General features: G+C 45.1%; 1 protein-coding gene across 2 annotated transcripts in view; it reads right to left on the minus strand.

Annotated features, from left to right (window-relative positions):
• Positions 1–17,526, minus strand: part of EFCAB5 (EF-hand calcium binding domain 5) — a 207,129-nt gene that overhangs the window by 127,974 nt on the left and 61,629 nt on the right. The gene's annotated exons all lie outside the window — the stretch shown is intronic.

A 17,526-nucleotide genomic window follows, 5' to 3' on the forward strand; every position in this document is an offset into this window, starting at 1 on the left:
ATGCTGCCATAAATCACCCGGTTTCAGTACCTCTTCCCTGGCCTGCTGGTGCCTGCTCCAGAGCTCGTCAGCCCAATGGCTCAAGGGAGCCTTTAAAGTCACAAACAGTTAGGAGCGCACCTGCCTGACATCCCAGCAATTAATCTGCCCCATTGCATCATGGTAGATGTAGTATCTTCAAAAAACGAACTCCATTAATTTTTAAATATTTCACCTTTAAGTAGGTACAGCCTTTACTGTGCATCTCTGGACACATGTGTTTCTGGGTTAGTCCCTTCTTCAGCAGAGAACATATTTGCGGGGTGCTGGGAATGCTGCCATAAATCACCCGGTTTCAGTACCTCTTCCCTGGCCTGCTGGTGCCTGCTCCAGAGCTCGTCAGCCCAATGGCTCAAGGGAGCCTTTAAAGTCACAAACAGTTAGGAGCGCACCTGCCTGACATCCCAGCAATTAATCTGCCCCATTGCATCATGGTAGATGTAGTATCTTCAAAAAACGAACTCCATTAATTTTTAAATATTTCACCTTTAAGTAGGTACAGCCTTTACTGTGCATCTCTGGACACATGTGTTTCTGGGTTAGTCCCTTCTTCAGCAGAGAACATATTTGTGGGGTGCTGGGAATGCTGCCATAAATCACCCGGTTTCAGTACCTCTTCCCTGGCCTGCTGGTGCCTGCTCCAGAGCTCGTCAGCCCAATGGCTCAAGGGAGCCTTTAAAGTCACAAACAGTTAGGAGCGCACCTGCCTGACATCCCAGCAATTAATCTGCCCCATTGCATCATGGTAGATGTAGTATCTTCAAAAAACGAACTCCATTAATTTTTAAATATTTCACCTTTAAGTAGGTACAGCCTTTACTGTGCATCTCTGGACACATGTGTTTCTGGGTTAGTCCCTTCTTCAGCAGAGAACATATTTGCGGGGTGCTGGGAATGGGGATTAACCCAGAAACACATGTGTCCAGAGATGAATATTTAAAAATTAATGGAGTTCGTTTTTTGAAGAAACTACATCTACCATGATGCAATGGGGCAGATTAATTGCTGGGATGTTAGGCAGGTGCGCTCCTAACTGTTTGTGACTTTAAAAAGGCTCCCTTGAGCTACTGGGCTGACGAGCTCTGGAGCAGGCACCAGCATGCCAGTGAAGAGGTATTGAAACCGGGTGATTTATGGCAGCATTTCCAGCACCCCGCAAATTTGTTCTCTGCTGAAGAAGGGATTAACCCAGAAACACATGTGTCCAGAGATGCACAGTAAAGGCTGTACCTACTTAGAGGTGAAATATTTAAAAATTAATGGAGTTCGTTTTTTGAAGAAACTACATCTACCATGATGCAATGGGGCAGATTAATTGCTGGGATGTTAGGCAGGTGCGCTCCTAACTGTTTGTGACTTTAAAAAGGCTCCCTTGAGCTACTGGGCTGACGAGCTCTGGAGCAGGCCCCAGCATGCCAGTGAAGAGGTATTGAAACCGGGTGATTAATGGCAGCATTTCCAGCACCCTGCAAATTTGTTCTCTGCTGAAGAAGGGATTAACCCAGAAACACATGTGTCCAGAGATGCACAGTAAAGGCTGTACCTACTTAGAGGTGAAATATTTAAAAATTAATGGAGTTCGTTTTTTGAAGAAACTACATCTACCATGATGCAATGGGGCAGATTAATTGCTGGGATGTTAGGCAGGTGCGCTCCTAACTGTTTGTGACTTTAAAAAGGCTCCCTTGAGCTACTGGGCTGACGAGCTCTGGAGCAGGCACCAGCATGCCAGTGAAGAGGTATTGAAACCGGGTGATTAATGGCAGCATTTCCAGCACCCCGCAAATTTGTTCTCTGCTGAAGAAGGGATTAACCCAGAAACACATGTGTCCAGAGATGCACAGTAAAGGCTGTACCTACTTAGAGGTGAAATATTTAAAAATTAATGGAGTTCGTTTTTTGAAGAAACGACATCTACCATGATGCAATGGGGCAGATTAATTGCTGGGATGTTAGGCAGGTGCGCTCCTAACTGTTTGTGACTTTAAAAAGGCTCCCTTGAGCTACTGGGCTGACGAGCTCTGGAGCAGGCACCAGCATGCCAGTGAAGAGGTATTGAAACCGGGTGATTAATGGCAGCATTTCCAGCACCCCGCAAATTTGTTCTCTGCTGAAGAAGGGATTAACCCAGAAACACATGTGTCCAGAGATGCACAGTAAAGGCTGTACCTACTTAGAGGTGAAATATTTAAAAATTAATGGAGTTCGTTTTTTGAAGAAACTACATCTACCATGATGCAATGGGGCAGATTAATTGCTGGGATGTTAGGCAGGTGCGCTCCTAACTGTTTGTGACTTTAAAAAGGCTCCCTTGAGCTACTGGGCTGACGAGCTCTGGAGCAGGCACCAGCATGCCAGTGAAGAGGTATTGAAACCGGGTGATTAATGGCAGCATTTCCAGCACCCCGCAAATTTGTTCTCTGCTGAAGAAGGGATTAACCCAGAAACACATGTGTCCAGAGATGCACAGTAAAGGCTGTACCTACTTAGAGGTGAAATATTTAAAAATTAATGGAGTTCGTTTTTTGAAGAAACTACATCTACCATGATGCAATGGGGCAGATTAATTGCTGGGATGTTAGGCAGGTGCGCTCCTAACTGTTTGTGACTTTAAAAAGGCTCCCTTGAGCTACTGGGCTGACGAGCTCTGGAGCAGGCACCAGCATGCCAGTGAAGAGGTATTGAAACCGGGTGATTAATGGCAGCATTTCCAGCACCCCGCAAATTTGTTCTCTGCTGAAGAAGGGATTAACCCAGAAACACATGTGTCCAGAGATGCACAGTAAAGGCTGTACCTACTTAGAGGTGAAATATTTAAAAATTAATGGAGTTCGTTTTTTGAAGAAACGACATCTACCATGATGCAATGGGGCAGATTAATTGCTGGGATGTTAGGCAGGTGCGCTCCTAACTGTTTGTGACTTTAAAAAGGCTCCCTTGAGCTACTGGGCTGACGAGCTCTGGAGCAGGCACCAGCATGCCAGTGAAGAGGTATTGAAACCGGGTGATTAATGGCAGCATTTCCAGCACCCCGCAAATTTGTTCTCTGCTGAAGAAGGGATTAACCCAGAAACACATGTGTCCAGAGATGCACAGTAAAGGCTGTACCTACTTAGAGGTGAAATATTTAAAAATTAATGGAGTTCGTTTTTTGAAGAAACTACATCTACCATGATGCAATGGGGCAGATTAATTGCTGGGATGTTAGGCAGGTGCGCTCCTAACTGTTTGTGACTTTAAAAAGGCTCCCTTGAGCTACTGGGCTGACGAGCTCTGGAGCAGGCACCAGCATGCCAGTGAAGAGGTATTGAAACCGGGTGATTAATGGCAGCATTTCCAGCACCCCGCAAATTTGTTCTCTGCTGAAGAAGGGATTAACCCAGAAACACATGTGTCCAGAGATGCACAGTAAAGGCTGTACCTACTTAGAGGTGAAATATTTAAAAATTAATGGAGTTTGTTTTTTGAAGAAACTACATCTACCATGATGCAATGGGGCAGATTAATTGCTGGGATGTTAGGCAGGTGCGCTCCTAACTGTTTGTGACTTTAAAAAGGCTCCCTTGAGCTACTGGGCTGACGAGCTCTGGAGCAGGCACCAGCATGCCAGTGAAGAGGTATTGAAACCGGGTGATTAATGGCAGCATTTCCAGCACCCCGCAAATTTGTTCTCTGCTGAAGAAGGGATTAACCCAGAAACACATGTGTCCAGAGATGCACAGTAAAGGCTGTACCTACTTAGAGGTGAAATATTTAAAAATTAATGGAGTTCGTTTTTTGAAGAAACTACATCTACCATGATGCAATGGGGCAGATTAATTGCTGGGATGTTAGGCAGGTGCGCTCCTAACTGTTTGTGACTTTAAAAAGGCTCCCTTGAGCTACTGGGCTGACGAGCTCTGGAGCAGGCACCAGCATGCCAGTGAAGAGGTATTGAAACCGGGTGATTAATGGCAGCATTTCCAGCACCCCGCAAATTTGTTCTCTGCTGAAGAAGGGATTAACCCAGAAACACATGTGTCCAGAGATGCACAGTAAAGGCTGTACCTACTTAGAGGTGAAATATTTAAAAATTAATGGAGTTCGTTTTTTGAAGAAACTACATCTACCATGATGCAATGGGGCAGATTAATTGCTGGGATGTTAGGCAGGTGCGCTCCTAACTGTTTGTGACTTTAAAAAGGCTCCCTTGAGCTACTGGGCTGACGAGCTCTGGAGCAGGCACCAGCATGCCAGTGAAGAGGTATTGAAACCGGGTGATTAATGGCAGCATTTCCAGCACCCCGCAAATTTGTTCTCTGCTGAAGAAGGGATTAACCCAGAAACACATGTGTCCAGAGATGCACAGTAAAGGCTGTACCTACTTAGAGGTGAAATATTTAAAAATTAATGGAGTTCGTTTTTTGAAGAAACTACATCTACCATGATGCAATGGGGCAGATTAATTGCTGGGATGTTAGGCAGGTGCGCTCCTAACTGTTTGTTACTTTAAAAAGGCTCCCTTGAGCTTCTGGGCTGACGAGCTCTGGAGCAGGCACCAGCATGCCAGTGAAGAGGTATTGAAACCGGGTGATTAATGGCAGCATTTCCAGCACCCCGCAAATTTGTTCTCTGCTGAAGAAGGGATTAACCCAGAAACACATGTGTCCAGAGATGCACAGTAAAGGCTGTACCTACTTAGAGGTGAAATATTTAAAAATTAATGGAGTTCGTTTTTTGAAGAAACTACATCTACCATGATGCAATGGGGCAGATTAATTGCTGGGATGTTAGGCAGGTGCGCTCCTAACTGTTTGTGACTTTAAAAAGGCTCCCTTGAGCTACTGGGCTGACGAGCTCTGGAGCAGGCACCAGCATGCCAGTGAAGAGGTATTGAAACCGGGTGATTAATGGCAGCATTTCCAGCACCCCGCAAATTTGTTCTCTGCTGAAGAAGGGATTAACCCAGAAACACATGTGTCCAGAGATGCACAGTAAAGGCTGTACCTACTTAGAGGTGAAATATTTTAAAATTAATGGAGTTCGTTTTTTGAAGAAACTACATCTACCATGATGCAATGGGGCAGATTAATTGCTGGGATGTTAGGCAGGTGCGCTCCTAACTGTTTGTGACTTTAAAAAGGCTCCCTTGAGCTACTGGGCTGACGAGCTCTGGAGCAGGCACCAGCATGCCAGTGAAGAGGTATTGAAACCGGGTGATTAATGGCAGCATTTCCAGCACCCCGCAAATTTGTTCTCTGCTGAAGAAGGGATTAACCCAGAAACACATGTGTCCAGAGATACACAGTAAAGGCTGTACCTACTTAGAGGTGAAATATTTAAAAATTAATGGACTTCGTTTTTTGAAGAAACTACATCTACCATGATGCAATGGGGCAGATTAATTGCTGGGATGTTAGGCAGGTGCGCTCCTAACTGTTTGTGACTTTAAAAAGGCTCCCTTGAGCTACTGGGCTGACGAGCTCTGGAGCAGGCACCAGCATGCCAGTGAAGAGGTATTGAAACCGGGTGATTAATGGCAGCATTTCCAGCACCCCGCAAATTTGTTCTCTGCTGAAGAAGGGATTAACCCAGAAACACATGTGTCCAGAGATGCACAGTAAAGGCTGTACCTACTTAGAGGTGAAATATTTAAAAATTAATGGAGTTCGTTTTTTGAAGAAACTACATCTACCATGATGCAATGGGGCAGATTAATTGCTGGGATGTTAGGCAGGTGCGCTCCTAACTGTTTGTGACTTTAAAAAGGCTCCCTTGAGCTACTGGGCTGACGAGCTCTGGAGCAGGCACCAGCATGCCAGTGAAGAGGTATTGAAACCGGGTGATTAATGGCAGCATTTCCAGCACCCCGCAAATTTGTTCTCTGCTGAAGAAGGGATTAACCCAGAAACACATGTGTCCAGAGATGCACAGTAAAGGCTGTACCTACTTAGAGGTGAAATATTTAAAAATTAATGGAGTTCGTTTTTTGAAGAAACTACATCTACCATGATGCAATGGGGCAGATTAATTGCTGGGATGTTAGGCAGGTGCGCTCCTAACTGTTTGTGACTTTAAAAAGGCTCCCTTGAGCTACTGGGCTGACGAGCTCTGGAGCAGGCACCAGCATGCCAGTGAAGAGGTATTGAAACCGGGTGATTAATGGCAACATTTCCAGCACCCCGCAAATTTGTTCTCTGCTGAAGAAGGGATTAACCCAGAAACACATGTGTCCAGAGATGCACAGTAAAGGCTGTACCTACTTAGAGGTGAAATATTTAAAAATTAATGGAATTCGTTTTTTGAAGAAACTACATCTACCATGATGCAATGGGGCAGATTAATTGCTGGGATGTTAGGCAGGTGCGCTCCTAACTGTTTGTGACTTTAAAAAGGCTCCCTTGAGCTACTGGGCTGACGAGCTCTGGAGCAGGCACCAGCATGCCAGTGAAGAGGTATTGAAACCGGGTGATTAATGGCAGCATTTCCAGCACCCCGCAAATTTGTTCTCTGCTGAAGAAGGGATTAACCCAGAAACACATGTGTCCAGAGATGCACAGTAAAGGCTGTACCTACTTAGAGGTGAAATATTTAAAAATTAATGGAGTTCGTTTTTTGAAGAAACTACATCTACCATGATGCAATGGGGCAGATTAATTGCTGGGATGTTAGGCAGGTGCGCTCCTAACTGTTTGTGACTTTAAAAAGGCTCCCTTGAGCTACTGGGCTGACGAGCTCTGGAGCAGGCACCAGCATGCCAGTGAAGAGGTATTGAAACCGGGTGATTAATGGCAGCATTTCCAGCACCCCGCAAATTTGTTCTCTGCTGAAGAAGGGATTAACCCAGAAACACATGTGTCCAGAGATGCACAGTAAAGGCTGTACCTACTTAGAGGTGAAATATTTAAAAATTAATGGAGTTCGTTTTTTGAAGAAACTACATCTACCATGATGCAATGGGGCAGATTAATTGCTGGGATGTTAGGCAGGTGCGCTCCTAACTGTTTGTGACTTTAAAAAGGCTCCCTTGAGCTACTGGGCTGACGAGCTCTGGAGCAGGCACCAGCATGCCAGTGAAGAGGTATTGAAACCGGGTGATTAATGGCAGCATTTCCAGCACCCCGCAAATTTGTTCTCTGCTGAAGAAGGGATTAACCCAGAAACACATGTGTCCAGAGATGCACAGTAAAGGCTGTACCTACTTAGAGGTGAAATATTTAAAAATTAATGGAGTTCGTTTTTTGAAGAAACTACATCTACCATGATGCAATGGGGCAGATTAATTGCTGGGATGTTAGGCAGGTGCGCTCCTAACTGTTTGTGACTTTAAAAAGGCTCCCTTGAGCTACTGGGCTGACGAGCTCTGGAGCAGGCACCAGCATGCCAGTGAAGAGGTATTGAAACCGGGTGATTAATGGCAGCATTTCCAGCACCCCGCAAATTTGTTCTCTGCTGAAGAAGGGATTAACCCAGAAACACATGTGTCCAGAGATGCACAGTAAAGGCTGTACCTACTTAGAGGTGAAATATTTAAAAATTAATGGAGTTCGTTTTTTGAAGAAACTACATCTACCATGATGCAATGGGGCAGATTAATTGCTGGGATGTTAGGCAGGTGCGCTCCTAACTGTTTGTGACTTTAAAAAGGCTCCCTTGAGCTACTGGGCTGACGAGCTCTGGAGCAGGCACCAGCATGCCAGTGAAGAGGTATTGAAACCGGGTGATTAATGGCAGCATTTCCAGCACCCCGCAAATTTGTTCTCTGCTGAAGAAGGGATTAACCCAGAAACACATGTGTCCAGAGATGCACAGTAAAGGCTGTACCTACTTAGAGGTGAAATATTTAAAAATTAATGGAGTTCGTTTTTTGAAGAAACTACATCTACCATGATGCAATGGGGCAGATTAATTGCTGGGATGTTAGGCAGGTGCGCTCCTAACTGTTTGTGACTTTAAAAAGGCTCCCTTGAGCTACTGGGCTGACGAGCTCTGGAGCAGGCACCAGCATGCCAGTGAAGAGGTATTGAAACCGGGTGATTAATGGCAGCATTTCCAGCACCCCGCAAATTTGTTCTCTGCTGAAGAAGGGATTAACCCAGAAACACATGTGTCCAGAGATGCACAGTAAAGGCTGTACCTACTTAGAGGTGAAATATTTAAAAATTAATGGAGTTCGTTTTTTGAAGAAACTACATCTACCATGATGCAATGGGGCAGATTAATTGCTGGGATGTTAGGCAGGTGCGCTCCTAACTGTTTGTGACTTTAAAAAGGCTCCCTTGAGCTACTGGGCTGACGAGCTCTGGAGCAGGCACCAGCATGCCAGTGAAGAGGTATTGAAACCGGGTGATTAATGGCAGCATTTCCAGCACCCCGCAAATTTGTTCTCTGCTGAAGAAGGGATTAACCCAGAAACACATGTGTCCAGAGATGCACAGTAAAGGCTGTACCTACTTAGAGGTGAAATATTTTAAAATTAATGGAGTTCGTTTTTTGAAGAAACTACATCTACCATGATGCAATGGGGCAGATTAATTGCTGGGATGTTAGGCAGGTGCGCTCCTAACTGTTTGTGACTTTAAAAAGGCTCCCTTGAGCTACTGGGCTGACGAGCTCTGGAGCAGGCACCAGCATGCCAGTGAAGAGGTATTGAAACCGGGTGATTAATGGCAGCATTTCCAGCACCCCGCAAATTTGTTCTCTGCTGAAGAAGGGATTAACCCAGAAACACATGTGTCCAGAGATGCACAGTAAAGGCTGTACCTACTTAGAGGTGAAATATTTAAAAATTAATGGAGTTCGTTTTTTGAAGAAACTACATCTACCATGATGCAATGGGGCAGATTAATTGCTGGGATGTTAGGCAGGTGCGCTCCTAACTGTTTGTGACTTTAAAAAGGCTCCCTTGAGCTACTGGGCTGACGAGCTCTGGAGCAGGCACCAGCATGCCAGTGAAGAGGTATTGAAACCGGGTGATTAATGGCAGCATTTCCAGCACCCCGCAAATTTGTTCTCTGCTGAAGAAGGGATTAACCCAGAAACACATGTGTCCAGAGATGCACAGTAAAGGCTGTACCTACTTAGAGGTGAAATATTTAAAAATTAATGGAGTTCGTTTTTTGAAGAAACTACATCTACCATGATGCAATGGGGCAGATTAATTGCTGGGATGTTAGGCAGGTGCGCTCCTAACTGTTTGTGACTTAGGTGCATAGGTATTGAGAAGAGTAAGGGGCAGTCAATCCAATGTACCCTGTAAAAGTATATATTTACCTTCCACGTCAGCTTCACTATAGATACATGTAAAAGAGACCCCAGGCGCGATCCATATCATCACTCCACTTGCATAGGAGGAGAAGGATGAGGAGAACACCTGACCCCGCCACTTTTTAGCAAACTTTTGTGATCCCTCCTCTGTCGTGTGCATTTCCTGGGGACACGCTATATGAACCTTATGTCGCCTCAGGAAGGAGTGTACTCTATAGTGTGCAGTATAGCTCTTCAGCCCCCTGACATTCCAAGTCAGTATGTTAATCTTTCGACCCATGTTAAGAGTTCATATCCACCCACCCCCCTGCATCTCCTCCTCCCACCCAAAAGGAGAAGGCAAGACAAGTCCATACCACACATCCCACGCTCAACAATGCCCTGCTGTTGTAAACATCAAACATATGCAACCTTGTATGAACTATAAAACCCCAAACTCCTGTGCCCACCCCGTATAAACAGTAAAACAGATACATCAAAATATACTGTAGATCCATGTACATGTATGCTGCCAGGACAACAGCCAAAACCCCAACACCCAAAAGCCCTACCACAACAGTGGAAGTGACCTCCCCCATCCCAAAGACAGAGTACACAGTGACTACACCCCCCCCCCCCCCCCAACAAATCATAGTCTCGGAAAAGCATTCCCCCCCAATTGTAAAATACAGATATATGTACAGCCCCTTTAAACCAACAACCTTAGCATTTCCATTGCTCCCTGCTATGCGAGTCCTGCGCGTCAGGCCTAAGCACATGACCCCAGGTGGGTCCCCAGGAGCAGTATCCACCAAAGGTCAGCAAATTCAAGAATCAACAGAGAGCATCTCGGCTCCCCCTTCTGATGAATAAGCAAGTTTGATGGCCTGCTCAGGATCCACCACCGCCATAGTACCATCCTGTTGGATTTTAATTCTGCTAACAGAGTTGTCACTCCGCTGCACAGAGACCTGCACCTGGCCCTCCCCAAGCCTCCTCCAGTCTGTGCCGTCCACTCCAGAAGTATGAGCCGAGCCAACTCCAGACTATCCCGAGCGACCCGGGCCAACATTGTCCCACATCTCCAACCATCTCAATACCTCCTCAGGATGATCAAAGAAATGGGACTTGCCTCCGGAGATCACCTTCAAACGTGCCAGATACAAAAGCATGTATCTGATGTTCATGGCACGAAGCTTAGCCTTCACCTCCAAAAAACCCTTTCGGGAGGTCTGGACCTTATTCGTATAGTCCGGGTAAATGGAGATCTTGCCGTTTTCAGTGACAGCCCTATCGGTCTCATGGGCAGTCCACAGGATAAGTCCCTGTCTTTATAATTCAGAAGGCGCGCAATGATGGCCCTTGCCGGCGCCCTGGGCTGAGGAGGAGCAACCAGAGCCCTGTGTGCACGCTGCACCACAAACACCCTAGATAACCCCTCAGGTTGCAATACATCTCTGATCCATTGCTCAACAAAGACCTCGGAAAGCAGAGGAGGCGCACTCTGTTCTGTCGGGATCTGCCCTCTGAGTCCTCCAACTTCGCCTCCAAAGTCCCAACAGTGGAAGTGACCTGCGCCTTCTGTTTGCGCAGGGTGCCAACCTCCGTCTGCAAGTCCACGATAGACCCCTCCGCCACCTTGACCTTATCAGAAACCTTGCGGAGGTCAGCTCGAAGTAGGTTCACCTCAACAGCCACCATTTCTATTTTCGTCTCCAGGGCTACTCTAGCGCCCTGTATAGCAGCTAACAGTTCAGCACGTGAGGGCTGCTCCGCAGTGGCCAGCACCCCCAATGTCTCTCCAGACCCACCCATACTAGTCTGACGCTGCGGCAGAGGGGCAGTCGTAGTATGTTGTTCCATCGTATTCCCCAGCGACGGTGTGGTCTGGCAATGCCGCTCCATCTCACCTCAACTGAGAAATAATAGGATGTATCGCCACCGTACCTTACTTCAAGGAGCAGAAATGAAGCTCCACTGAGCTACAGCAGCCGTAGAATAATGTAGATCAGTTGTCCAGCCCCGAATAACCACAACAAGAGGCCGCTGGATGTCGACGTAGCCACGCCGCCAACTCAGGCCCTGCACAGGGCAGGTGTGCTCAGTGTACGCAGGGTCGTAGGTCCCAAACATCCACACATCAACACAACTCCAAGACCGCAGAAGACACCCAGACACACGCAGACACGTCAAGTTCCAAAATGGCGACCTCTGTCTTCTCACACAGAAAGGCGCTGCAGTTTGTGGTACCACCCCGGCCACTCCTTTGCCCGCCCAGATTGAGCCATGCACCGCTTGCACCCTGGCCCCCGTCAAAGCGCAGGGCCAATCATTGTTGCAGGGGGAGATACATCTGGCCCCAATACACTGATCTGGACATGTGGCATAAGCTCCTTCCCTGCCTCCTCCTTGTCTAAATCATGCCACAGGGCGAGCCAAGACCACAAGGCAGCCCCAGCACCCGTATCAGCCCCCTTCACACCGCGGTGGGAGGGGGGAACAACCTCAGAAACCCCTACCACACCCCGGAATCACCAGGCACCCGCTCCAGGCCCAGTTAGGTGGAGGAACGCACCAGAAACAGCTGCTTCAGGCCCACCGCACTTGGCACAAGGCCACCAGGGAGTAGGACCGACCCCGCACTCCGGCTGACCGTGGCCCCTATGGGCTCCAACAGCGAGGCACGAACCCGCTACAACAGTAGGGGCACCACCGCTAAATGTTGGGGAATGCCGCACTAGTCAGGCACCCCATGATACCTTTAGGATTAAATTGGGACGGCGGAGTGCACTAAAGACGCATCTCGCCAGCCATCTTGGTTGGCCACGCCCCCACGTGAGTGCATACTTTAAGTAAAAAAGTCATGCAGTATGCCAGCAGATGACTGGTTTGAGCAGAATCTGTCCCCAGTGAGACATTATTTGCATAAATCAGTGTCTAGCAAGCAAAAATCATTTTTTAAAAAACATGGAATAAGAACATTTTACTCAACTCTTTCATGGAGTTCAATGGCGTAATTTAAATTTTGCCTTGGCCAGGCTTCTCCAACTAATAGCTTGTGAGCTACCGGTAGCTCTCCAGCTACCTCTGAGTAGCTCTTATATATGTAGTTCAGCCTAATACATTTGAAGCTTTTGGTTGGCTGAATTAATAAATGTATACCAATATAGAAAAAGATGTATTCAAGATGAAAATGTGTGTAGTTTTCAGAACTAATTTTGGGGGTAAATTGTTTAATTTCCAAAATATACTTAAAGCTGATATTTGAGTTGTAAAGCATGTGGTATTGGGGAGACTTATTACTAACATCATCACCCTGGTACCAGGGGCATTGCAGCTATGGCTATTATGTATTACCCATGTAACTACATTTCAGATTGGCGAAGCCTTATCCCATTGCTACTGGCAACCCTGTCTGATGTACTGACATAATTACTGCTGGTAAATATGCAGGGGATGGCATTAATATACTCTTGCCTGGCCTGGTAATTATTACAACGCTAATAATATTAGTAGTTCAAGATGATTTTCAAGCAACACAAGTAGCTCTTATTACAGAAAAGGTTGGAGACCCCTGGCCTAGGCCTACTCAGAACCTCCCCAACATAGAGGAGGAACGTTGCTTTCAGTACGCCACAATGAGGTTAGCAGAAGATGAGGAGTGACTCCTTTTCTCCAAGCAGTTGCATACATGCCAATAAACCCGATTCAGAAGGGATACTCCCGATTTTTAAAGACAAAAATGTCTTGATTTGGCTGTCTCCCTGTCACATTAGAAGTCAATAGGGAAAATGCATCCTTCCCGTTTTTTCCAAAATCTCCCACTTTCCTATTCTAAAACGTTAGCATGTAGGCAGCTGGCACTGATACCTGTAGCCTGATGGTACAATTTAACTGAGGTTTCCAGATAACTTAATGTGAGACCCTATGCCCCCAGTCATGGACTGTTTTCAGGTGTGCTAGTTCCATTGGCTCCATAGACTCGAACTCCCAGAATGGAATAGATTGTTAAACAGAAAATTAGGACTGTAGCATCGTACGGTGGTGCTATGTTGTTGTCACTAGAAACGTTCAATGTACACAATATAAACAGGGGCAGGCAGCGGGGATCATCTCCAAAACATTTGTAATGGTGAGACAAAGAGTAGGGAGAGAAGGAGTGCGCGTGTACACCACTGTGCACGACAGCGAGGTTGAGGAGGAACAACGAGGCTGAATTATAGACATTTTTCTCTTTGTCATAACCAGCGCTCAGAATATCCTGAGCCACAAAATCACAGCCCTGCTCCTTAAATAGCCCGAGATGACATCCGGTGCAGCCACATATTCAAGGATGGGATGCTGAAGCCTGCTGGGAAAAATCCAAAGTATTTTAAACCAAAACAAAAAAAATGCCCAAAGAAAACAAGAACTTGTTTCTTCTTTCCTGTTCGTGCGAAACTTGGATCTTATGACGTACAAAAAGAGAAAAAAAAGAGAAAAATACACGCAGTGTCTTCACAGTTGGTTATGGCTTTCAGAATTGTATTAATATTATTAAAAATATCATGTTGCGCTCTGAGTTGACCCAAAAAGACGCTCTTGCACAAAAAGTATCCCTAAATGGAAATAAAAATGGCATAAGAAAGGCATCCTTCAAACGCCTAGTCCTTCTGAAACTGGAGGCCATCCGAGGAAGGAAAGAGGGCGAGGAAGAGGTGGGGTGCGGTGGGGTAGGGTAGGGTGGGGTGGGGTGGGAGCAGGAATAATTTTGGAACACAGGTGTTCAAGGAAAGTGTGGTGGACACACCAGCAAAGGTGATGAAGGCAAGAACGGTGGTGGCAATGGAAATGGCCAACAAAAGACTTTGAGGATGTCCCGTGCGCAGAGAGCAGCAAGGGAACAGGCAACATCCCAGGCCTGACAGTCTTGTGTCTACTCTCCGACACATACACCATATTAGTGATGCTCTGTAGATGTGGAACAGTGAAATGGGAAGACGAAAGGGAGTTTTGTGAGGATTTGAGTGATAAAAAACATTACAATTATAACATGAATTATCATTACATTATTATTATGCATGGGACATGCCTGTCCACGTTCCTACAACTATTACCCGGAGTGAAATACACCGAGGTTGCCGAGAAACGTACGAGCTGCAGATTGTGATATCATGTGCCAATAAAACCAATTTTTTTAAGTGCTCCTATATTCTGATTATTAACAACTTACACATATAGAATTAGATGTATGAGTAGAGTTATGGTTAGCGCCAGAGTTGTTTGAAGGGTTAAGGTTGGATTTAGATTAGGTTTAGAGTAAGGGTGAGGCTGAGGTTAGAGTTGGGCTTGGGGTTAAAGCTGTGGTTTGGTTGAGGGCTTTGTTCTGGGTTAGAGTTACACCTGAAGTTGTGGTTTGGGTTAGAGTTAGAGCTAGGTTTGTTTCAAGGGTTAGACTTATCAGCCTATATTTAAAGTTATATTTAAGCTAGCGTTAGTGTAAGGGTCAAGCTAAGGTCAGAGTTGTGGTTGGGGTTAGAGCTGCAGTTTAGTTTAATTCTGGGTTAGTGCTAGACTTTCAGTTGTTCTGTGGGTTAGAGTTAGAGTTATGGTTGTTTGGAGGGTTAGACATCAGTCTATGATTAAAGTTATATATGGGTTATCTTTAGAGTAGGGGTCAGGCTAAGGTTAGAGTTTTAGGTTGGGCTGGACCTCTGGTGTGGTTTAGGGCTCTGGTTTGGCTTATGGCTACAATTTGAGTTACTGGTTTTGGTTGGCTTTGGGTTTAGGATAAGGTGTAGGGTTGTTGCCAGGTATTTTCCTAATTCTGATACTCGTTATAAAGGGCGCTTCATAATAGCTAATTCAATGTGAAACACACTTCTCATTTCTTGGTTCGTTATAGCCACTTCTTCTTTAATGTACTTCCTCACTGTCGCATTCTTCTTTGTCACACATCCTTTTTAGTGGCATTGAGAAGTTGAGGCTGGCTAGCACTGGTTCAGACTAGACCAGTGGTTCCCAACCTGTGGTCCAGGGACCCCTGGGGGTCCGCGAAGCCTTCTCAGGGGGTACACGAATGCTTAGAAAATTAAAAAATATTAACAAATATTGACAAATTAGGTCCCTAGCTTCCAGTAATGACTCAGGCGGGGTCCCTGGATTCCAATGATGATTCAGTGGGGGTCCATGGGTTCCATTAATGTTAAAATGGGGGTCCACATAAATCAAAAGGTTGGGAACCACTGGACTAGACGTCTTCGAGTGTCCATGAATTCATTCTTGCCGCTCTCCATCAGAGACCCCATCTGCCATCTCTGGTTTAACCACCTCTCCTCGCCCTCTCACCCTCCCACCCTTCCTAATGGATAATCTATTGTGTTTTAATCCCCTATACTTCAATGTGCCCTCATGTGTGATTAGAGAGTTAATGAATAGCTTTCTGACAGAGCACAGATTGTTGCCATAGACTAAATCTGCTGTCGTAGATATCCATAGAGCCTAGCGGGCAGGCGTTGTGCGTGTGTACTAAATGCGCTTCCCATTTCGAAACCCAGTCTGGACATCTGACAATGATCTCCTAGTTTCTTAGAATATTCCCTAATTTAAGATATTTGAGAAGCAGACCAGAGAGGGTTTTTTGATAATGGTACATTTTTATGTGTTTGTTTCCTGGACTCTACTTTATTTGATGCATGTTCATTACAAACACCACATTACATTTTATGGTAAACCACTCGCAATCTCAGTTAGGGTTAGCAACTAAATCGGGCACTGAAACTCTACGGTCCAGTTGCTGTTTATGTGAACTTGGTGCTGGGTCTCAGCGCTAAATTTAGTAGTTTGTACACAAAAAATGAATACCATGTAAAAAGACTGCATGGATGTCGTTGAGGAAGGTAAAGTGGAGCAAAAAACACCAAATACATGAGTACAAGTAGCTGTCAGCTGGCAAAACGCACTATAGAAATAAATCCTTTGTGCCTTGGTTTCGCCTTAGCACGACCTCTAAAAAAAGTCATATACGTTTTAAAGAGGGACAATTTTTGTGATGTTCAGAGATGGATCAGTGTTTCTCGCATTACCATAATTGCCTGTTGCAGCACACCCGTGGAATGTGTATGCCCATACTTGTAAGAAATGACAGAGCACCAGTTAAGTGTATCTGCCCACACTTAAAAGGAGGAGAGAGGGCAATTCTATTGTAGTGTTTGGGGCATAATTAGGAAGAAGCAGCGAGACATCTTTTAATTGAATGGTGCCATAATTATAAACTCCACTGCAAGCTATGCAGCTATGCTTTACATGTGACAAATGAGTGAGACTCCTCTAAAGTGTGAGGCCACACTGTGCATGTGAGCAAAGAGTGGAGTTCAATCAAAGTTTGTCTAGATAATTTGTGACAGAAGAGGAAGCTGCATTAAAGTGTCCAAGGCCTTACACTGCACACGACAAAGAATGTGAATTCATTAAGGTGTGTATGGGTGAATTTACACGTTAAAGATATCCCCATTTAAGCGTTTGCTGTTGGTGATGAGGAGAAGGTAACACTCCTTTGAAGTGTGTGAGGCCAGTGAAGTGATGACTTAATGATACTTCTGATGAATTGCAGAAGGCAACTGCTATGCAAAGAAGTGAGTCTGGTACATAGGAGAATGTTGGATTTGTGCCTTAAAGCTGCTAGAAAAGGATTAAACGTTGACGAGTTAGATATTTTTGGTGGTTGAATTGTTCTTTTTTCGTAAACGCTTCATTGTATAACTTTGGTAAAATATTAATTCGTTTTATTAATTTAGTTTTATTCTAACCAACTGGCAAATAGTAGTCTATGTCAGAACTTCTCTTTTCACTCTTAAAAATACAATACATACATTGCATTCTTGATAATTATATAGATAATTTTTAATTTTGGAATGTATTTTGCATTGTACCGAACGTAGTGTGTGCAATGGAACATTCTACCTATGAATTTCGATCAGATAGTTCACACTGTCAATTTCATTTGAGGGCTTTTGAGGTATATCTTGTCTCATCATTTCAGTCTTAAAAAGGCACCAGAGAATTTCCTAAACAATGTATGATTAATACATTTAAATGGTTTTGCAGTCAAAAGAAATCGTGAAATTAAAATAGTTCACATGTAAAGCTGAATACAGTTGACCTTTTGGATGACATTTACCATTGTTTACTGCCTCCGGGAGGCAATGGGACATTTACACAGCAGTGGTTTCACTTCTCAAGTTGTAAAGGTAGCATTGACACAGAATGTTGGAGCTGGTTCAG

The sequence above is a fragment of the Pleurodeles waltl genome, chromosome 3_1, assembly GCF_031143425.1.
Source record: "Pleurodeles waltl isolate 20211129_DDA chromosome 3_1, aPleWal1.hap1.20221129, whole genome shotgun sequence".
NCBI lineage: Eukaryota > Metazoa > Chordata > Amphibia > Caudata > Salamandridae > Pleurodeles > Pleurodeles waltl.